Genomic DNA, 23,618 nt, shown 5'->3' with positions numbered 1-23,618 from the left:
AGCCATTCTTCCCTCACTCATAAAAGAATGTAATAACAGACTTGTTCAAATTCATGCATATTATTATCTGATAGTGGATTACGTATGGAGTCGTAGCTACTGCGGGCATTAATATGAAGACATGTCAGCTTACTTCCAACGTTAAGTCCACGTGCTCTCATTTGCAAGCAGCAGAGCTAAAGCCTTCATCCTAATTTCCATAGTTAAGTTTTCTGTAGTTTTCCTATAGTTGTTGAAGTCGAATGCGATGATGCGTTCCTTGAAATGGTCATAGTTAGTTTCATCGCTACCATCCAGTATGATCCAGCACTCTTCTACATTGACTGGATATTAAATCCAAACATTCCTTCTCTAAATACTATACCTATTGCATATAAATTAACACAGAATTTTTGTTCTTTCATTTTATGTATTCTGTTCACAGGGTTCCAGATAGGCTGAAGAGATCTGAGAGAAGCGGCAGCTTGGTAAAAGTGCGTACAGTTGTTGCAGAGGAATCTTGGGGCGTCTCCATACCAAAGACAGTTTAGTGTTTTACGCAATGACAATGATGGTACATCAGTCTGATGAAGGACAAAACTGGTCAGGCAATGGCAGCAAATCTTAGATAGCAATAATGAATACTGTTTTTAAGACATGTGAGAAATACCGAAACCTCCATATGTGGTCACATTTTATATTATTACAAATTGAATTTTTCCAAGACACTCCATCAATTCATATTAAGTCTCTTTTTTATGAATGACAAACAGAATGTGAAAAACTTTCATACATTGTGGTGTACTGAAGATGTCAGTATTAGTCTAGTCTCCAAAATTGAAGTTATATTTTTCTATTGTCTAAAATGGTACTTCATTAATTAAATTGCTCAAAATAGCTTGTGTAGATTATGCTGGTGAAGAATATATTACCCTTACTCACCTTCTTGTGTGAGTGAGTGTGTGTGAGATATTTACTTCGAGTACTTTTGCCTGTATGTCATTTATTTTGTGTACTTCCCCTCTCTGTCCATCTTTTTATGTACTTTTGCTTCTGTGTCTTCTTTGTATAGCTGTGCATTCTTACTCTGCTTTATGTCCATATTTCTACATACTGACTTTGCCATTCATTTGGCCCAGCCTGTATTGATAAACTAGAGTAGACCAAGGCGTTTCAGAATTCAGACTCCAACAGCGTAATCTAATGTGATTGGATTACATGAGTTCCATTGTTTTTAATAAGACTTTCATTGTAGCATTTGAGGAAAAAACTTAAAGTTCACACAGAATAATCAATTGTACTGCATAATGGACCTTTTTAATGAGTTTATATGAGTAGTACTGGTGATTTAAATATTTTGCCTACATACTGATTCGTATAAAATTTTACTCTAGATGTGTGTTTTATGAAGTGTCACGTGTTAAAAAGTTCGGCTAAATTATCTACTAATCAGAAAAGTCAGAAATAAAAATTTTTCTTGTTTCTTACTTTGTCAGAATTGCCCCTTCACTGTTTCATTTAAACTATCAAGTATCAGTGTCGTTAACTTTTTAGAGTTTGAAATGTTAACATCTTGATGTTAATTGCATGGTTGTAAATATAATACTTTGTTTCAGTATTTTCTCATTCAGTACCTGATTTTTATATTTGAATTAAAAATTTATTAAAAAATAAACAATTATGGTGGAATATATTCTATTTTTATTACCATTGATGTACTTACAGTGTTAAAGTAAAATTGTTTGTAGTAATTGGAAAGGGGATGTGGGTAAGGTAGAGAAAGTATTGACTAATGTGCTTGAGAAGTTAGTTTCTTGAACATATCCTAATTTTTGGAGAAGATTTTCTTCAGGAATGTTACGTTACAGCATCTGAACATGCTTAAAGATACTGCACATATGGATGTACGCTGTATTGCCTGAAATTGTGCTTGTCTCAACTACCAATCACACATAAACATGAGCTGCACTCTTCTTGCAGTCATGAGGCAGGGACTACTAATTGCAGAAGAGAGTTTTAATGTTACATAGGAAGGTCTCAATTCCACTCATATCTTAAGTAGTCCTATTCGACTCGTATGAAATCCTGATAATTTGGATTTTCTTGTTTTTCTGTTACTGAGCTTATTTTAGTATCATCAGCATGTGTTTCTGCCCAAGCAATGTTAAACAATTTCCCCTCAACTGTGAATACCTTTTGAAACACGGGATATGACTGTCATAACTAAAACTGAATAAAACGTTTTGTCTTTGTGACGAAGTGTATCCTACGATCTATAACAGATCAGATAAACGTGAGAAATCTTCCGAAACTACACATGAATTTGCTGGTAGAACAGACTATCAATAACCTAGGACTGCACCAGTACATCCTTCTCTGTACAGTTCGTGATATTACTGTACAGCCATACCAACGGAACGACTGATTTCGTAGCTATATGACTGCGTTATACCCCATAGAGTTGAGTAGGTTTCATTTCCTAGAAAGGACATCATTCGACATTGAAACTTTACAATTTCCCTTTATTCTAACTTACAAGATGGAATTTTCTGCGTAGACTGAAGCATTTGGACTCTAGATTATGTACAGATGGCTGTGCTCTTCGGAATCTATTGCAGTAGCCGTGCCACGTAAAATAGAATGTAGAATTTCCTAGCTATCATGGATGTAATTTGTCCACAGAGACATGGTTAACTGCTATGAGATTCAAGGGTACGTTCTTGATAAAGTTGGGGACAGAAAACAGGCACGCATACTGCCGTAAGGCTCAGTTTGTACTGGAGACTGCGCTACACGGCATTAGATCGGACCCTTTCCACAGCTTGAAAAGAACTTTACAGAAAACTGACACAAAGGATTAGTGACACTATTTTAGCAATTTTCTGTAAATATTCACATCCATCTTGACTGGAAGAAATGTTGAAGCTGCGACTGTGTGAACGAAACAGCATAATTTCTCGTGAAAAGTGCGGAAAAAAACAGTCCCGGAACAGATAGTCATTGTTAAATTCATAGTAACTGGCCTTACATGTGGTATTGTTACTCTGCAGTTTAGTAGCGATGGTGACAACCTTAGTTACAAATTACAGAGAATTCTGTAATGAATACAAAGTCTGTACTTAGACTCCAGGAGGGGTAACCTAGTTGTCTAGAGGACAGTTTTTGAAATATTGAGCTTCGACCACAGTTCTTAAACATCTATTTCATTTAACTAACCCGTAAGTTTCATATTGTAGGTAGAAAGCTATTGGAAGTATATGGGTTTTAGAATATTCGCCTAACCCTCAAGATAAACAATTAGCCACCATTGCTTTTCCCATTTGTCTGTTGACAGGCACTGTTAATACCATGATATACGGGGTGTTTCACAGTATTTTGACGATTTAAAATTTGAATAACGCGCGCTAAAAACAATATTCAGCGATGGTGGCGCCATATGTTAGTAGTGCGGAGTGTAAAGTTTCATCCCACATACTGGTCAGTAATCGTTTCGTAGTGGTCGAAACATCGTGAGAACACGGAGTGGTATTTCCCTTACGCCGAATCTGTCGTGCGCCTGCCAGTGCCTTTCGTAGCTATTTTAAGATTCAGCCACGATATTCGATTCCTGCCCGTGAACTGCCTAAGACTCTTCCACGCTAGTGCCAGTACATAGTCGAAAGTCAAATGTCCTCGGAAAATCCTCGGCACTTCTGAGAACATAAAGTGTGCGTAGCAGCTCACAGGCGAGCCTTCGCCGCTCCTTACGAAAACTTGGTTCCAAGAAGACAGCGCGATATGCCACACATCCAACAAGACCTTGCCAAGTTCTCCGTGAAGCGTTTCGTAACCGTATAACTTCCAAACGCATTTGTGTCGAGTGGACGCCTCGCTCGACGTAGTGTTGGTCGGATGCAGTGGGTGTGTCACCCACAGCTTACTTTGCCCCAGGGGCCTCCAGCTGTGTTACGGGCAGAGGGGCTCGCCCACCTTACTCCCTCTCCTTCCTCTCCTACTTCCCCTTACTCTTCTCTCTGTCTTGTATCTCGGTTACAGTCCGACTTCCCAGTATTTGTCTTTTGTATCTTCCTCTGAGGATTATTCCTGGTTCGATATGTAGAGGATGAAGGGACTTATGACCTCGCAGTTTGGTCCCTTTAACTCCAACAAATCGACCACGCAACCGCCTCGCTCGCCCAATTTACCCGTGCCGGAAATCTACGTACGGGGCTATTTCAAGGCGACAGCATACTCCAATTGACCGAGAAGCTTAAAAACGTTAAAAGATCGAATTCACGATGAAATTTCCAGAATTGCTCCAGCAGTTACGAAATGTGTTTAAAAACTACATGAAACGCTTCGAGTATTGTGAAGCCGCGAATGGTCATTCGCTCGATGTAGTATTTCATAAGTAAACCAGAGTAAACGTAGTACCTTGCGTAAAATGTTGAACATTGTTTCGCAATCTGCTTCTGTGTTGTTCAAATTTGAAATCGTCAAAACGTTGGGTATTTGTGCGCATGGCATTTAAAATACAGACTATTTCAAAGATATTAGAGAGATTTCAGAATCCTGTATCTTACAGATGAATGGCGGTAGCAACTACAGTAAATTTCAACTTCACAAGAACTATCCAATTTTGCAAGAGTGTCTTTTGCGTGGATGGACACAACCGTGGGCAACCTTTGGCAGTAAAGTATTTGATAGGTTTCAATTTACCTGCCATAAATATTCAATTTGCCCTTCCCCAAATTGAGAAACAACAGTATGGTGAAACATGTGCCATACTTCGGCGAGCATGTCTGCAGCTACTGCGTATGTTGCTGTTCTATATTGCGTCGCTGTTAATTAGAAGTTGTTGGAAGGCGAGGCACGGCGTTCCAGGAACCTTCATAAGCAAAAAAGAAAAATCATAGCTGTTGGGTAGGGAAACTTTTGAGACCAGTCTGGCAGTGAGAGATCATTATGCTGCTTGCTCTGTAGGAGCAGCAGTGTCGCACCCCGTAATTATGCCGTATAGTTGTAACGAACTGCCCTATTCAAAAGGATGCGAATAAAAGTTGCCCGGACGAGCTGATACGATTCGACGTGAATGTATACATATAATCACACCCACACACAACTTGCTGAGCAGGACCCAAAAATGCCGTGAGATGAATGGTGGTCACTTTCAACATCTGTTGTTGTCAGTTTAGTACTTTATTTCCTACCATCTGATGCGTTTGTTTGTATCCTGTAATTCTGTTCTCCGGGCCAATTTTATTTGCCTTACCTTGTATTACATACAACAGAGAAATGATTAGATATGGCAGATATACAAATATAGAGATATTAATAAATTTGTTTCCAGTAAACAGTGGCTGCTTACACACCTTGGGTCTCCACAGTTAAACAGGTTCCGAAAATTTTACAGGAAGAAGATAAAAGAGCAGCGCTCCTTCATTTGCTCTCAGTGGTTTTGCATTCACCATCTTCGCAACTTCTGAAAGTTTGGCTATGTTAAATGCAGTCTTTCAACAGTAACCAATACTTCCATCAAAGACAAATGAGTCATCCTTTTCTGATAAACAGCATTATCTTGTCAGCTACGAGAGTAAAAATTAGAGCAATAAAGAAATATTATGAAATAATTTAACATTATTACAAATTTACCAGAATCAGTTTAAAAAGAGTGCTGAAATTTAAGAATGAGATCCTTATCAATTTACCAGAAACCATATTTCTATAAAAGAGGAACACGGTAAGTGGTCCACATATAAGTAATAAGACATATTGTGAGATTTAAAACTTTCCGGCGTACATGTTGTTCCACAAAACTTCGGGCATGCTCCCAGATATTTGTCACTTCCTGCCACAATCTTTCGGTGCAGATTCTTCTGGCCATCTTCAGATGATACTGCGAAAACTCCCTGAGCTCTGGTATTTAAGGCCCCTCCGGCACATGCGTGCTGGATTAACTTGGCGTTGCGCGTTCGATTCTGCTGCCCCGCGCGCCCTCCGATTGTCTTCCCGCGGTTCCATCACAGAACTACGCCGGAAACGGAGGACACGAAGTTTTTCGACGACTGGATTCCATTCCGAATTCAACTGGAAACCGCCGTCACAATTGATAAGAGACTCATTGTCAGACAGCCGTATTTACACGGATTCATTAATAATAGAACTCCAAAAGTTAGACGTATGGGCCACAAATTTTGTCTCATTGTAATTCATTGCATGACCAGTGGAAATACAGTGTTCGGCGATGGCAGACTTACAAGGCTGAAGAAGGCGAGTATGCCGTTGATGTTCTACAATGCGATCCTGCACAGTACGCGTCGTTTGCCCTATATAAGATTTTCTGCATTCACACGGAATTATGTAAACACCTGCTTTGCGCAGCTCTAGGTCGTCTCTGACAGATCGCAGTAGCGACAAAATTTTTGCAGGACGACGAAAGATTGCTTTCACTTTATATTTTCTTAGTATTCTGCCTATTTGCGCTGAAATATTACCAATATATGATAGGCAGTCCTTTTAAAGGCCTCTTCCTCTTCTTTGCTCCGTCGTTTACAGGTCTGCAGCTCTCTCTCCACTTGCTGGGACGAATACCCATTCTTCAGAAATACAGTCTGCAGGTGCTCCAGTTCCGTTTGCAAACTATCGGTGTCAGAAATGACGACAGAGATATCGACAGTGTCAAGAGTGTGCGACCGAAAACATCGGCGTTCGAGTAGAATCGTCAGCGGTAACAGACAAGCAACACTGCGTGAAGTAAACTCAAAAAATCAATGTGGGACGTACGACGATACTTGGCAGTAACGGGCTATGGCAACAGACGACCGGCGCGAGTGCCTTTGCTAACAGCACATCATCGCCTGTAGCGCTTCTCCTAGGCTCGTAACCACGTCTGTTGGGCCCTAGACGACTGGAAAACCGTGGTCTGGTCAACTGAGCCCCGATCTCGGTTGGTAAGAGCTTGATGGTAGGGTTAGAACGTGGCGCAGGACCCACGAAGCCATGGACCCAAACTGTCACCAAGGCACTGTGCAAGCTGGTGGTGGCTCCATAATGGTGTGGGCCTGTTTACACGGAACAGACACTGTACCGAGCGAGGTGGCGCAGTGGTTAGACACTGGACTCGCATTCGGGAGGACGACGGTTCAATCCCGCGTCCGGCCATCCTGATTTAGGTTTTCCGTGATTTCCCTAAATCGCTCCAGGCAAATGTCGGGATGGTTCCTTTGAAAGGGCACGGCCGACTTCCTTCCCCATCCTTCCCTAATCCGATGAGACCGATGACTTCGCTGTCTGGTCTCCTTCCCCAAACAACCCAACCCAACAGACACTGTCTTCTGGTCCTACTGAAACGATCATTGAGTGATAATGGTTATGTTCGGCTACCTGGAAACCAAATAACGGAGGAATTTTTATAGACGACAATGCACCATGTCTCCGGGCCACAACTGTTCGCTATTGGTTTGAAGAACATTCTGGACAAGTCAAGGGAATAATTTGGCCTCCTAGACTGTCCGACATAAATCCCAGAAAACATTTGTGGGACATAATAGTGAGGTCAGTTCGAGCACAAAATCCTGCACCGGCAACACTTTCCCAGTTATTGGGGCTATGGAGTCAGCATGGCCCAATATTTCTGCAGGGAACTTGGAACGACTTGTTGAGTCCATGGCACGTAGAGTGGCTGCACTACACCGGGAAAAAAGGAGGTCCGATACGACTTTAGGAGGTATCCCATGATTTATTGCTTCAGCGTAAAATGCACTCATGCTCATAAATCAAGGATAATTGCAGAATGTGATGCCACACAACATGGCACTACACAAAACTAGGGCTAATAGCATAGGCACATGGGGAACACACACGACACTAATTTGTAAGTCCACGGTACTGGTGATAAGTTGAGAAAACCGTCCCGAAACACATGTGCTACAAAACGCAACTGTTTCCTGCGCATGTACCCCGACATCAATATGGGATATGATCACCATGCACATACACATGTACACAGTCCGCACAACGGGTTGGCATACTCTGGATCAGGTGGTAGAGCAGCTGCTGGGTTATAGCTTCCCATTCTTGCACCAGTGCCTGTCAGAACTCTTGAAGTGTCGTAGGGGTTTGAATAGATGCAGCGGTACGTCGACTGAGAGCATCCCAATCGTGCTCGACGGGGTTTAGGTCTGGAGAACGGGCAGGCCACTCCATTCGCCTGATATCTTCTGTTTCAAGGTACTCCTCCACGATGGCAGCTCGGTGGGACCGTGCGTTATCATCCTTCAGGAGGAAGGTGGGACCCACTGCACCCCTGAAAAGGCGGGAATACTGGTGCAAAATGACGTCCCGATACACCTGACCTGTTACAGTTCCTCTGTCAAAGACATGCAGCGGTGTATGCACACCAATCATAATCCCACCCCACACCATCAAACCACGACCTCCATACAGGTCCCTTTCAAGGAGATTAAGGGGTTAGTATCTGGTTCCTGGTTCACGCCAGACGAAAACTAGGAGAGAATCACTGTTCAGACTACCTGGACTTGTCCTTGAACATAGCCTGGGCCCACTGTTCCAATGACCATGTACTTTGTTCTTCACACCAGGCTTTACGGGCTCTCCTGTGACCAGGGGTCAGTGGAATGCGCCTTGCAGGTCTCTAGGCGAATAAACCATGTCTGTTCAGTCGTCTGTATACTGTGTGTCTGGAGACAACTGTTCCAGTGGCTGCGGTAAGGCTCCGAGCAAGGCTACCTACAGTACTCTTTGGCCGTCTGTGGGCACTGATAGTGAGATATCGATCTTCTTGTGGTGTTGTACACCGTGGACGGCCCGTATTGCAGTGCCTGGAATCGTTGCCACAACCCAGAGATCACACTTTGTGGCACACGGAAGGCCCATGCTACGACCTGCTGTGTTTGACCAGCCTCCAGTCGCCCTAGTATTCTACCTCTCATAACCTCATCAATGTGTGTTCTTCGAGCCATTTTGAACACACAGTCACCATTAGCATGTCTGAAAACGTCTGCACACTTAATCGCTGGACCGTACTCTGACATGCACCAACACACCTCTGCGTATGTGGACTGCTGCCAGCGCCAACGTGCGACGACCGCAGGTTAAATGCACCGCATGGTCATACCCCAAGGTGATTTAAATCAGGAAACTGCCCAACAGAGCGTTGTTTCACTATGTATCAGCAGTGTACTTAATTTATGAGCATGAGTGTACTTAACTGTATTAATGAAGATTCCGTAGTTTCAATCCCTCTTACAGAAACTACACAGAATTCATTTCGGTAGCTTTGCAGGTTGGGATCTATTTCTTCCGTTTATCCACAGCAACAAGGAACTGACAATGAGTCCATAGGCATGTCCCCTATACAGATGAAAAAAGCTGTTTTATTACTTAAGTTCAGAAGTTTTCCTGAACCTTAAGTACTTCAGAAACATTGAAACGATTGGCTAACATCGCCTTCGACAGTTATTCGCGGCCATAACTCTAAAACAAGACAAACCTCAATAATTGTTCACCATAGCGAGATCAAAGCCAGATGGGAAATCTCTGAAATACACTCCTGGAAATGGAAAAAAGAACACATTGACACCGGTGTGTCAGACCCACCATACTTACTCCTGACACTGCGAGAGGGCTGTACAAGCAATGATCACACGCACGGCACAGCGGACACACCAGGAACCGCGGTGTTGGCCGTCTAATGGCGCTAGCTGCGCAGCATTTGTGCACCGCCGCCGTCAGTGTCAGCCAGTTTGCCGTGGCATACGGAGCTCCATCGCAGTCTTTAACACTGGTAGCATGCCGCGACAGCGTGGACGTGAACCGTATGTGCAGTTGACGGACTTTGAGCGAGGGCGTATAGTGGGCATGCGGGAGGCCGGGTGGACGTACCGCCGAATTGCTCAACACGTGGGGCGTGAGGTCTCCACAGTACATCGATGTTGTCGCCAGTAGTCGGCGGAAGGTGCACGTGCCCGTCGACCTGGGACCGGACCGCAGCGACGCACGGATGCACGCCAAGATCGTAGGATCCTACGCAGTGCCGTAGGGGACCGCACCGCCACTTCCCAGCAAATTAGGGACACAGTTGCTCCTGGGGTATCGGCGAGGACCATTCGCAACCGTCTCCATGAAGCTGGCCTACGGTCCCGCACACCGTTAGGCCGTCTTCCGTTCACGCCCCAACATCGTGCAGCCCGCCTCCAGTGGTGTCGCGACAGGCCTGAATGGAGGGACGAATGGAGACGTGTCGTCTTCAGCGATGAGAGTCGCTTCTGCCTTGGTGCCAATGATGGTCGTATGCGTGTTTGGCGCCGTGCAGGTGAGCGCCACAATCAGGACTGCATACGACCGAGGCACACAGGGCCAACACCCGGCATCATGGTGTGGGGAGCGATCTCCTACACTGGCCGTACACCACTGGTGATCGTCGAGGGGACACTGAATAGTGCACGGTACATCCAAACCGTCATCGAACCCATCGTTCTACCATTCCTAGACCGGCAAGGGAACTTGCTGTTCCAACAGGACAATGCACGTCCGCATGTATCCCGTGCCACCCAACGTGCTCTAGAAGGTGTAAGTCAACTACCCTGGCCAGCAAGATCTCCGGATCTGTCCCCCATTGAGCATGTTTGGGACTGGATGAAGCGTCGTCTCACGCGGTCTGCACGTCCAGCACGAACGCTGGTCCAACTGAGGCGCCAGGTGGTAATGGCATGGCAAGCCGTTCCACAGGACTACATCCAGCATCTCTACGATCGTCTCCATGTGAGAATAGCAGCCTGCATTGCTGCGAAAGGTGGATATACACTGTACTAGTGCCGACATTGTGCATGCTCTGTTGCCTGTGTCTATGTGCCTGTGGTTCTGTCAGTGTGATCATGTGATGTATCTGACCCCAGGAATGTGTCAATAAAGTTTCCCCTTCCTGGGACAATGAATTCACGGTGTTCTTATTTCAATTTCCAGGAGTGTAATTACATGTAATTGATAATTATCTTAGTCTCATAAGGCACACAACATAATCCTATAAAATGCCATCCATGCTTGCCATACAGAACGTACCATGAAAATAAGGACAAACGATGAATCCACTTCACTACAACGTGAGTCAGTATGGCACATGACGCTGGAGACAAGTTATGCTTGATGGAGGCTCCCAAAGCTCGGCTAAAGGGAAAACACGCATAGCACTCAGGCCGCTCGAAATGTCTGTCATACTGCTTCCACCCAGAACAATTCGCATTCTGTACCATAAATTAAATTCTGAAACACAGAAACGACCGTCTGACTACCAGGATGTAAATCCTCAGCACGAAGGATTATCACTCTGCGCCATTTACACACTCCCGAATTATAGGCGACTCAACGAATCAGTCGAAAGAGACAACCATACCGCATGACTGGTAGAAATTACTCGCTTTCGTCCTCGCTGCGCGCGCACACACACACACCGAGCGAGGTGGCACAACGATTAGCACACTGGACTCGCATTATGGAGGGCGACGGTTCAAATCCACATTCGACCATCCAAGTTTAGGTTTTCCACAATTCCTGTAAATCACTCCAGGCAAATGCCGGGATAATCAGTTCGCGGATGATGCTGTAGTACACAGAGAAGTTGCAGTATTAGAAAATTGCAGCGAAATACAGGAAGATCTGTAGCGGATAGGCACTTGGTGCAGGGAGTGGCAACTGACCCTTAACATAGACAAATGTAATGTATTGCGAATACTTAGAAAGAAGGATCCTTTATTGTATGATTACATGATAGCGGAACAAACACTGCTAGCAGTTACTTCTGAAAAATATCTAGGACTATGCGTGCGGAACAATTTGAAGTGGAATGATCATATAAAATTGTTGGTAAGGCGGGTGCCAGGTTGAGATTCATTGGGCGAGTCCTTAGAAAATGTAGTCCATCAACAAATGAGGTGGCTTACAAATCACTCGTTCGACCTATACTTGAGTATTGCTCATCAGCCGGCCGCGGTGGTCTCGCGGTTAAGGCGCTCAGTCCGGAACCGCGCGACTGCTACGGTCGCAGGTTCGAATCCTGCCTCGGCCATGGATGTGTGTGGTGTCCTTAGGTTAGTTAGGTTTAAGTAGTTCTAAGTTCTAGGGGACTGATGACCACAGAAGTTAAGTCCCATAGTGCTCAGAGCCATTTGAACCATTTGAACCATTGCTCATCAGTGTGGGATCCGTACCAGGTCAGTTTGACAGAGGAGATAGAGAAGACCCAAAGATGAGCGGCGCGTTTCGTCACAGGGTTATTTGGTAAGAGTGATAGCGTTATGGAGATGTTTAGCAAACTCAAGTGGCAGACGCTGCAAGAGAGGCGCTCTGCATCGTGGTGTAGTTGCTGTCCATGTTTCGAGAGGGTGCTTTTCTGGATGAGGTATTGAATATATTGCTTCCCCCTACTTATACCTCCCGAAGAGATCACGCATGTAAAATTAGAGATTCGAGCGCGCGCGGAGGGTTTCCGGCAGTCTTTCTTCCCGCGAACCATACGCGACTGGAACAGGAAAGGGAGGTAATGGCAGTGGCACGTAAAGAGAGCTCCGCCACACACCGTTGGGTGGCTTGCGGGGTATGAATGTAGATGTGATGTAGAAAGGGCATGGCTGATTTCGTTCCCATTCTCGCAACACTCAGAGCTTATGCTCCGTTTATAGTGATTTCGATGTCGACGGGATGTTAAATCCTAATCTTTCTTTCTTCCGCTCCAGTCACAAGATTCACTCCGCAGCTCTGCTACAGCGATGTTACTGAAGGATGGTGCGAACATCTGACACAACTTCAACTCAAGTAAACAGAGAAGATTAAACGGATGAGCTTTATTAACAAAGCACACAAAAATTTGACTCCACCTCTAACAAGTTTTGAATGGTCTAAGAAGTTTTGATCCACTAAACACCAAGCGTACCAGAGGATTTTTTAAAAATCCAGCGGCCGTACGCTGTGTCCGAGCGGTTCTAGGCGCTTCCAGTCCGGAACCGCGTTGCTGCTACGATCGCAGGATCGAATCCTGCCTCGGGCGTGGATGTGTGTGCTGTTCTTAGGTTGGATAGGTTTAACACTTTCGCTGCGGCATCAGTGCAGGCGTGCAACTCTCCAGTGCGAGTGCGAGCCGGTAACACTCTGAAACGGCAGGTACCGCTCGGAGCCGACGCTCCTAAGCACACCTGAGATACAGGCTGACGTCAAGACCTTGTGAGATCTGTAGGATCATGTTCTATATTGACCTAATGATGACACCTTAGGTGCATTACTTCAAATAAGCTTTGACTCTATTGTGGTCATGTTTTAAAGTCTGTTTGCTATCTGACACGTGTAGGGGTCACAGGCGTCATTCAGATGTTCGTGATTTGTTGACAATGTAACAAAAAATACAATTTTGGAATCCAAAACGCATCTTCTTAAGAAGGAAAAAGGAAACTGGATTCATTTGAAATTATATTTACCTTAAATGAGCATTTTTCAGATTGACTCTGATAGAGGTCGTCAATTTAGTAACATGTTTGCTCCTGGTGTGAGAGAATTAGCCGTCTAAATTTATCATAGACGCCCAGGGGACGCCCGGAAGTGTAGAAATTAGTAAGCGAAACACTTCCTCTGCTCCTTTTCACATTGTAAGGTCCGTTAACCACCATTACGAACAGTATAGTTCGACAACTGACCACACAAAGCAAAAGTTTACAGGCTTTGATGCTAGCTTAGACGCTGCTACTAGACTGAGTAATATGACCGTGAGCGCAAACGCTTATAAGCGTCAACCGCACGGGCTTCTTGTGATGCTTATAAGCGTCAGCCGCAGCGAAAGTGTTAAGTAGTTCTAAGTCTAGGGGAATGATGACCCCAGATGTTAAGTCCCATAGTGCTTAGAGCCATTTCAGCCATAAAAATCCAGCTTAATGGCAGTAAAATCAAAATTCACAGACCTTCATGATTTTAAAATTCGACATTCGAAAGATTTCCTTCTATAATGAACTTGGTGGGTTGCGGGTTTGAATCCTCAACAATGTTGCTCCAAACCTGTCTGCTAGGACTCATCTGCCTCATCCCATTTGGCGTGTTTATATCATTAGTTTAGATAAACAACCATTCTGAGTGCGTATAAAATAATTCAGATCCAGACATTACCCAGTAGGTTATCTAAAACTGTTTCCTATTAGAGACAAGCGCATTGACCACTGTCTCCGCTGCTGGGGGCAGTCCTCCTCTCGTACTCCAGTCATCAAGACGCCATTCGGTTTCCCCACTAACCCCTACCACATCGCTCCGAGCCACTGGGTCACTGTTTCTGCCAGAGGCAGCAGTCACCATCTGTGCCCAGCGACTCAGGTTCCAACGTTAGTGCACAAAGGAAAAAATAGTGCCACCCTTCTCACAGTTTTGTTGCGTGAGTTATAATCCACCCAAGTGCCTAACGTGAGTCCCTACAGAGCAAGGAGTCGTCCAGTAATCTAAAGTAAAATGAAATGTTTAATCAGTGTTACAAGACTTGGCCAGATTATGTAAAATTGTCAGTATAAAATGTTTGGAGCCTGAGCATGATCTGCTGATACACTTTATTAGAAATTTCAAAAGTGGATAATTATGAAGCTAGAAAGCTGTATTTTCGGATTTAGGTTCAGTTTATTCCAAAAACATTCTGTAGAGATTTTCATGAAGCTACCTCTTTTTACTTTTTGAGTAATCAGGTAAAAATTGATTTTCGAACAAAAAAATGTAAATACTAGTTAGATTAAATAATCTTTATAATTAATATACCAAGCTCAAATGACAGATGGAGATTCGATACCTTCAATGTACAAACTTTCAAGATAATACTGTAATTTGGTTAACGTACGGAAGTTAGAAAACAGACAGGTCAGAGGTGACAAACTACCCTTGGTTCCATTTGAAAAAGCCTGGAATTCAAGGTTTATGAATGATCAAACTGAGAATTTTATAGAACACTAGCTGCTTCCGGTCAAAAATTGTTGTGGCTCAGCCTTGTTAAATGGAAAAGAAAGAAAAGAGAAACCACAGATTCCTAATTTGTATGTGAATTGAACGTACGTCAGCGCCCTTGTACTCCCTCCCTCCCTCCTGCCCCTCTCTCTTCCCCGCTCTCTTGTGGCTTTATTTTTTATTTTTTTTGTTACTATAAATAATTCAGATTTTGTAATAGTATTCTAATCATAAGCCGGTAAACCATAAATACAACTTTCCTGTTTGCTGAGATTGTTTCACTATTATGTATGTTATTCATATATTTATTTATATATACCAAAAATATAGTGCCTATGTTAATACAATCATTACAGTAACGTGTAAAAATATTCGATCCAATACTTTTGAAATTTTTGGTGACGGTGTTTCCTCTTTATACCTTACATATATATTTATAAATTATGTATGTAAAATATATACCTCATGTCTGTCCTAATCTTCATTAGGGTATTGTGTAAAAATTTGAAGAAAATCAGCTAAGAACTTTCGCAGATTTTTTGGTAATAATGTTTCCCTTTTACATATAGGGTGTAAAAGGTATAAACCACCAACAAAAAAATCCTGTTAGTAGAATACGAGTAATTGATTTAAAACGTCTAATAGCATGTCTGTCCATTTCCCACATCTGTCCCAAAAAAAAAAAAAGCGAATCGTTGGACAATGTTATTTGGAAAAGTAGACACAGACAGCGCAGACGGATTAGACGTGACTTGTGGAAACATTATGCACAGTAGACTTGTAAAATGCATTAAACAGGATGAAAACAGTTCGAGGTGCCTGCTACACTCCCTCCCCTACGTAGGTACACTTATGTAAGCAATCGGTTCGTGGTATTTACCGCTGTATTGGCATTGCGAGTCTGAATCGTAAACACGTAGGCCACAATGCGTCGATCGTCGGCATTCGTCGAGTTACTATGCAGACTTTATTGCAACACTATTCAGTGTTAGAATGGAATGCAGATTTACTAACGAGTACGTGTTTAATTTGCATATATTGAGAGATACTGGCCCTTTACTACCCCACGAAGAAGGCAGAGGCCTACAAAGCGAAAGACGTACATTGGAAGTTGAGGGACAAATTCTGGACCGCGTCCACGAAGATCCTACTCAGAGCACTAGAAGCATCGCCCTCCAAGTGGGTGACCCGCACACCGTCGTTCATAGCGCTTTGAAAGAGGAGCGTCTGCGGCCTTACCACATTCAACGCGTAGAGTGGGAAGAAAAAGATTTGCCTCCGCGACGAAAATTACCACGGTGGTTTTTGTTACAAAATGCGGAACACGGTTTTACAAACAAAATACTTGTCACAGATGAAGCGTGTTTTACTTGCGAGCGGAATAACAAATTTCCATAAATGCAAACGTGTAGTGTACACAATCTGCGCCATGTAGTAGCAACACATTTTCAGTCCCTCTTTTCCGTCAATGAATGGGCGGGTATAATCGCTGATAACATTATTGGGCCTTACCTTTTACCTGCACGATTGACTGGTAACAATTATCGAACATTTCTAGAGGAAATTGCTACCAAATTTAACAGAAAAAGATTGCGTTAGCCTTACGTCACAACATGTGGTCCCTCCACGACGGTGGCCCATCCCCCATTAGTCACAGAGTACGAAGGTTTCTGAATACACGATTTCCAGGACGATGCATAGGACGTTTTGGTCCACGTCGATGACCAGCACGCAGTCCTGATTTAAATCCACTGGATATTTACCTTTGGGGACTTACGAAGGAACTTATTTATGCTCAGCAAGTAAATAATGTGGCCGAACTTACCGCAGAGTATTTTCGATTCTGCCAGTACCATAAACACAAATGTGCTTGTGAGTGAACGGGTGCGAGGAAACTGGGTTCGCCATAATGAAGCATGTATCGAATCGAATGGTGGGCATTTTGAACACATGTTGTAGTGCTGATGTAACAAGAAACAAAGTAACGTGGATTTCATTTTTGTTATGTTACTGTTATAGAAAAGAAAAAAAATCTTAATTTAATTTTCGTTATAGTATTGTTACAAACAGAGAAAACAATTGATTGTAATTAATGTACGACAAATTATATGTAACTGGCTGACTTTTTACTAAGTGTATCACGTTTTATTTGATGTCAGCTTTTCTTTACCAACAAGATCTTCGTTATGATAAGAGAAAAGTCTGGTTGTACTTAATTCATTGTGTACGCAAAACAAATTTCACGTCTTGTTTAAATTGCTTCTCTGGGTAATACCTAGTGCCCAATTAACTCATCTTCCCGCTGAAACACTTCACTTCCACATTTATAATGTACACCATAGTCATGTGGCTTTAAAGCAAGTACCGTACCAATGTAACCGGCACGGAAGCAAGTGTAAAACGTTATCTTAAAACTTACCACACTGTCTTCTTTAGCAACTCAAGTTCAAGACTTGCTTTCAAAACTGATTTGTTAGGACTACGAAGATAATATGTTCTGACGTGATCAATATCCTCTTCATTCACTTTGGTCGTCCTGTGCTTTTTCCTTTACACCTGCATCCTGTAGTTCCCAATGGACTATACCATCACTGGATATTTTTTACCACGCGAGGAACTACAATTAAACTAAACGTCGAACTGATATTACAGGTTCACTCTTATCAAACTGCAGATAACAACAATTTTACCCTCAGAAGTTGCCGTTTTACGTAAGTGGCTCTGTCAGTAGGAAAAAAAGTGTGTAAATTCCTTAGGGACCAAACTGCTGAGGTCATCGGTCCCTAGTCACACTACGTAAACTAACTTAATCTAACTTATGCTAAGAACAACACATATACCCACGCCCGAGGGAGGTGCGAACCTACAACGGAAGCGGCCGCGCAAACAGGACATGGCGCCTCTAACCGCGCGGCGTAGGCAGGAAAGCAACAAAGCATTACTCGCGCATGCGTTTATTTCAAACTGAATTACTCCTTTATTGTGAATTTGAACCAACACTCTGCAACGCTCACAGAGCACAGAAACATTTGACTGAGATGGTATAGTGACTTAGGCACTGATTCGCATTTGAAAGGGTTGAAGTTCAAATATCTGACCGGCCACCGAGTATTAGATTTTAATTGGTTTCTGAAATTCGCTCGAATGCAAGAACAATTCCTTTGAAAAGGATACAACAAATAGCTATCTCAATCCACCCTGGTAATTTTCGTCGCGGAGGCAAATCTTTTTCTTCCCACTCTACGCGTTGAATGTGGTAAGGCCGCAGCCGCTCCTCTTTCAAAGCGCTATGAACGACGGTGTGCGGGTCACCCACTTGGAGGGCGATGCTTCTAGTGCTCTGAGTAGGATCTTCGTGGACGCGGTCCAGAATTTGTCCCTCAACTTCCAATGTACGTCTTTCGCTTTGTAGGCCTCTGCCTTCTTCGTGGGGTAGTAAAGGGTCGTTCCTTACATTCATTACCCTCATTATTCACAAAACGTGAAACTTCAGTCCTCCGTTCTGCATTTAAATTTCTGTCATTTGATTTTTCCGTGAGGTCTTCACATATTGAATTTACTGCTAACATCATTCCGTACTGGTTTTGTTTCAAAACATGGTTGGATATACACTTCAATTCATGCTGTTTTAGAAATGGGACATTCGCTATTTTCAAGAGATTTGTTACTTCTTCTAATATGTGATGTGACATGTAAAGACTTTTTAAATGAATATGAGAGACACTCCAAGAGCGTAACACGTATACATTACTTGTTCTTTTTGTGGGGTGCGCACAGAATAATGCGACTGTTAGACGCACAGTCAGCAGTAGTGGTGCGGGTAGCAGACATCGAACTTCAGGGGAACTGCCGAGTGCTGGAGGGGAGGTTCTGTTCGAAAATGAAGCCTTCGCTCAAATTTTTTGTAGATATTAAGTGGTGCTCCTCCACGCCCATACTGGCATGGTGACTAAAACGGTATCTACCATCACTTTTGCTTTTGTTAGTATCAAAAATGATTTTCGCTGAAAGAGAAACAAAAGCAGCAACTTATTTTCGCCTGACTTGTTAACCATTTGCAACTTTCAGAGAAGCCTCACGAGTGGCGAAATTTGAGTAAAACCTAGATTTCTCTTGTTGTCATGTTAAAATTTGCTTCTTTTGCAAAAGCACAGCAGAGTTTACACAACGTCACCTCGCTAACATTTCGTGCAGACGCATCTGCGAGAGAATTATGAAAAAGTGGTTTGTTGAGTTTATTAAGTGAGGAACTGAGAAGAAGAAAGGCCAACAGTTTATGAAAAGCCCACCCTCGGTATAAAACTAAATGTATAATGTCTTCACTTATGTTGTTCCACAACATTCAGCAATTCTCATTTCTACGGCCCTGAAAAATCACATTCTTCCATAGAAAAAGTCTGTAGTTAGTGGGACAACATGGTAAATAACGAAGTTTCTTTTAATAAACATACGGCAAAGTATGTGCTATCATTTGTCTTAATCTCGTTTCGGTATATTCAATCGTTTGACATATGAGGAATGTTATGGATAATTCACTCTTGCGTTACCGCTGGTGCCCATGGTTGCAAATGGATGTGCGACGGTCAGTTTTCTCGAGATTGGTGGCAGATGGACCTCCAGCCAAGTCTAAAGAAATAATTATATTTGTTAGCTGAATCCGCCAACGGCCTTGCCACAGTGGTATCACCTGTTCCCGTCAGATCACAGAAGTTAAGCGCTGTCGGGCTGGGCTAGCACTTCGACGGGTGACCATCCGGTCTGCCGAGCGCCGTTGGCACGCGGGGTGCACTCAGCCCTTGTGAGGCAAACTGAGGAGCTACTTGATTGAGAAGTAGCGGCTCCGGTCTCGTAAAGTGACATACGGCTGGGAGGGCGGTGTTCTGACCATATCCCCCTCCATATCCGCATCCAGTGACTCCTGTGGGCTGTGAATGACTCGGCGGCTTGTCGGTACCATTGGGTTTTCCAAGACCTGTTAGGAGTTTAGTTTGGTTTAGCTAAATTTCATATGCAGTTTTTCATTGAAAACTTTTTCCAGTTTCTCTTAGTGTCTTACTTAAATGCAAATATCACAATAACTACACTGTGTGATCAAAAGTATCCGGACACCTGGCTGAAAATGACTTAAAAGTTCGTGGCGTCCTCCATCGGTAATTCTGGAATTCAATATGGTGTTGGCCCACCCTTAGACTTGATGACAGCTTCCACTATCGCAGGCATACGTTCAATCAGGTGCTGAGAGGTTTCTTGAGGAAAGGCAGCCCTTTATTCACGGAGTGCTGCACTGACGAGAGATATCGATGTTAGTGGATGAGGACTGGCACGAAGTCGGCGTTCCAAAATATCCCAAAGGTGGTCTGTAGTATTCAGGTCAGGACTCTGTGCACGTCAGTCCATTACCGGGATGTTATTGTCGTGTAACCACTCCGCCACATGCTTTGCATTATGAACAGGTGCTCGATCGTGTTGATAGGTGCAGTCGCCATCCCCGAATTGCTCTTCAACAGCAAGACGGTGCTTAAAACATCAATGTGGGCCTGTGCTACGATAGTGCTACGCAAAACAACAAGGGATGCAAGGCCTCCCTCCATGAGAAACACAACCACATCGTAACACCACCGCCTCCGAATTTTACTTTTGGCCCTACATACCCTGGCAGATGGCGTTCACCAGACATTCGTTATGCCCTCGCCCTGCCATCGGATCGCCACATTGTGTACCGTGATTCTTCATTCCACACAACGTTTTTCCTCCAATCGTTCATTTTTACTCTCCTTACACCAAGCGAGGCGTCGTTTGGCATTTGCCGGCGTGATGTGTGGCTTATGAGCAGCCGCTCGATCGTGAATTCCAAGTTTTCTCACCTCCCCCCGAACTGTCGTAGTACTTGCAATGAATCCTGATGCAGTTTGGAATTCCTGTGTGATGTTCTGAATACATGTCTGACTATTACACATTACGACCCTCTTCAACTGTTGGCGGTTTGTGTCAGCCAACAGACGAGGTCGGCCTGTACGCGTTTGTGCTGCACGTGCCCCTTCACGTTTCCACCTTACCATCACATCGGAAACAATGGGCCTAGGGATGTTTAGGAGTATGACAAAAGTGACACCAGTTACCTGAGCACGTTCAAAGTCCGTCAGTTCCACGGAGCACCCCATTCCGCTCCCTCACGGTGTCTTATTACTACTGAGGTCGCTGATTTGGAGTACGTGGCAGTAGATGGCAGCAAAATGCACCTAAAATGAAAAACGTATGTTTTTGAATGTGCCCGGATACTTTTGATCACATAGTCTATGACCATTAACGAAATGATGATCACGTCATCATGAATCTGACATTCAAAATAGAGTCCTGCGTGACCGAGTAAGCGAGCACAATATACGAGGTGGGGCGAGCACACCCTAACTGGATAGGCTGCCCGCACTAGTCATAGTGACCGAGCATAGAAGCCGTAACCGAATACGTAGCACGTAACTTCAAACACATTACACGTGTCATTATCCGTGTGAGACTGGAGCCAGTAAGGGCTTCCCATTTGCGGTGTCTCTCTGTAATCATGCAGCTGGAAGAAACCAGTGCAGTAAGACGTAAGATTGAAACCAATGTTTACACATTGAAGAAACGGGAAGGTCTAAAAAGCCAAGTATGGAGTACATTTCTGTTAGGTGTAGACGAAAACAGTGAGTCTACTGGGTACGTATCGCGCATAAACTGCTCCACATTATTGTGTTTGCAGTCGGGAACCACTCATTTAAAGAAACACAGTTGCAAGAAACCTCACAAAGATACAGCTCCTCCAGGGATACTGGCAGTAATAAAAAATTGTATTACAGCAAAGTGTGTTGCAATGTGTGCCAAAGCTATGAGACCTTTTAATACTGTTTCCGGTGAAGGTTTCAGAGAACTAGGCCAAGAATTAATACATCTAGGTGCGCATTATGGAGAAGTTAACGTGGCAGATGTCATGCCACATCCCTCTACTATAAGAAGACATGTCAAAGAGCAAGCTGATGCAATACAAAAGAGCATAATGCCTTGTGTTATTGCGGAAGTTATTAATAAAACATGTGCTGCGGCATTTGATATGTGGACTGATTCGCATAATAAGGTGCACTATTTGACGTTTACAACACATTACATTAACACAGATTGGTCTCTTGTGAACAATGTTTTATATACAACGATGATGACTGTGGTGTCACCGCCAGACACCACACTTGCTAGGTGGTAGCTTAAATCGGCCGCGGTCCATGTAGTACATGTCGGACCCGCGTGTCGCCACTGTGATCGCAGACCTAGCGCCACCACCAAGGCAGGTCTCGTGATACGAGAGTGGACTCGCCCAGTTGTACGCGAACCTAGCTATCGCCCAGTTGTACGAGAACCTAGCTACCGCCCAGTTGTACGAGAACCTAGCTACCGCCCAGTTGTACGAGAACCTAGCAAGGCGCCAGTTGTATCAGTGCCTATAGCTTACGAGTATTCAAGAGAGATGTATTCCAAGGACTAAATAAAAGATAAGTAATAAGCATCTACATACTTTTCTTCTTATTCATTTATAAGTTCTCATGTTCCAGACTTCACGCCCGTCTGCTTTAGCCGTGCGTGCCCTATCGGCTACAGCGTTAGTCTAGAGTTCATTTTCAGCCATCTCAACTTCACGGTGTCGGCCCAGCTACCGACACAACAATGACATCTTAAAGTGGTGAAGCAGACATGAAACAAATCTGCCAGGCCTGGCTGCAGTTTCAAGACGTATTTTATGCATCCCAGCAACAAGCGCACCTAGTGAAAGATGCTTTAGTAAAGCCGGCATGTTACTAACAAATCGCCCCAACCAAATAAATCCGGAACGCGTTAGTGATTTACTGCTGATCAACAATAACTATAATTTTGTTTCTGTTGGAAACAAGTGCAAAGTGTGACAAGTTAAGTATGTATATGTTTAATGTTCTTTGTATGCTTTCTTTATGAAGATGGTTGTCTTCTAGATTACAGGGCAGCACTTATTTAATGTTTTATCTTAATGAAAGAAAAAAAAATACATTTTCTGTTTGGAAATGTGACTCGTCCTCTATCCGCGATTGTATTTAAATATCATTTTACTTTCCAAGTGCTTTATGAGTTTAGCTGTGTCGCGTACCCGTTCTTGGAAACGTTACTTTTCTATCAAAAGAGAGAGACAGACAGAGATAAATACATTGTGTGTGTGTGTGTGTGTGTGTGTGTGTGTGTGTGTGTGTGTGTGTGAGAGAGAGAGAGAGAGAGAGAGAGAGAGAGAGAGAGAGAGAGAGAGGCGTTGGATTTTTACAGTACAGTGCAGCGAGGCGAGGTGAGACGTCAGCGGTGACCGGTCATGCTCGGTTATCCGCGTGTCCGGAATCCGGACAACAGACATGGGGCGAGCACGTGACCGAGCCGAGTCGTGTGGGGCCGTACACGAGCGGCTCGGTCCCCCCGTCAACAGGCGAGCCGCGACCGATCAAACATTGAACGTTGCAGCACTCTAATTCAAAACTATAAGTAAGCGAAAACGATTTTGTTTACCGAGTAGTTTCTGTAAAATGGTTTGAGAAAGATCGCACAGCGTGGGCATCGATCATGTCAGCACGTCTCTATCCAGCCGAAAGTTAGCAATGTTGGCCTCCCCTTCCAAAGGCTTGTACTTGTCCAGCACTTGA

General features: G+C 43.8%; 1 pseudogene; it reads left to right on the top strand.

Annotated features, from left to right (window-relative positions):
• The first annotated feature begins 19,593 nt into the window (after positions 1–19,593).
• Positions 19,594–19,711, top strand: LOC126459560 (5S ribosomal RNA; annotated as a pseudogene).
• Positions 19,712–23,618: the final 3,907 nt, after the last annotated feature.

This window comes from Schistocerca serialis, chromosome 2 (assembly GCF_023864345.2).
Source record: "Schistocerca serialis cubense isolate TAMUIC-IGC-003099 chromosome 2, iqSchSeri2.2, whole genome shotgun sequence".
NCBI classification, from domain to species: domain Eukaryota; kingdom Metazoa; phylum Arthropoda; class Insecta; order Orthoptera; family Acrididae; genus Schistocerca; species Schistocerca serialis.
The sequence above is the reverse complement of the archived record's forward strand: the minus strand, read 5'-3'. Positions and strand labels throughout refer to the sequence as shown.